A 1,037-nucleotide genomic window follows, 5' to 3' on the forward strand; every position below is an offset into this window, starting at 1 on the left:
TAAATTGTGACATTGATTGTAAAATGCACCCAATTCCAGAAATATTAAAATGTGAGAAAACTATTTCAGACTCAATAAAATATAGTAATAATAATAAAATACTAATCTCAGCTCTTATTTGTTAAGCCCTATGCCAAACTCTTTACCTCTATTTTCTCGTTGAATCCCTTGGGAACCCTACATGGCAGGTCCTATGGTGACTCAGAAAAAAATGAGGCTTAAAAATTTGAGTAAATTGGTCCCCCAGCTAGTAAATGATAGCGTTGAACTTTGGGCTCTCTGGTTATTTTAGAGTGAACTAAGGAAGAGTTAGAGCAGAAAAGGGAAGAACCATGTCTCATCTTATATTGTTAGAAACATAGACGCTCAGTAAATAATCGAAGGGAATGGCTGGTCCAAACAGGTAAAAAACATTCAATTGTGGTTATAGTGGAACAGCCTCTGTTTACACCTGCTGTTCAGGCTTTGAAAATCTAAGTACAAGGTAATATGTGAGCACATCGTTCTTCTGAGAAATTAAAGCCCCATAGATAAGGCTAAAGTCCCTTTGGCCCCTTACCTTACTCTGAGTTCTCTACCCCTATCTCTACCCAGAAGTAATCAATACAGTCATTTGGATGTGTATCCTTCTGAATGCTTTCTTTGCATTTATATAAATATGTGGAAATTTGTATATTTTCATATATTTGGAAGACATATGGTATTGTGCTGTAGCATTGACCCATTCACTTTTTTAAAAATTAACTTTAATGTTCATCGCAGCACTCTTTACAATAGCAAAGAGTTGGAACCAGCCCAAATGTCCATCATCGGATGAGTGGATACGGAAAATGTGGTATATCTACACAAGGGAATACTACTCAGCTATGAAAACGAATGAAATACTGCCATTTGCAACAACATGGATGGACCTTGAGAGAATAATATTAAGTGAAACGAGTCAGACACAGAAAGAGAAATGTCACATGTTCTCACTTATTGGTGGGAGCTAAAAATAAATAAATAAATACACACACACACACACACACACACACACA

This window comes from Galeopterus variegatus, unplaced genomic scaffold (assembly GCF_000696425.1).
Source record: "Galeopterus variegatus unplaced genomic scaffold, G_variegatus-3.0.2 Scaffold2982, whole genome shotgun sequence".
In the NCBI taxonomy this organism is placed as follows: Eukaryota; Metazoa; Chordata; class Mammalia; order Dermoptera; family Cynocephalidae; genus Galeopterus; species Galeopterus variegatus.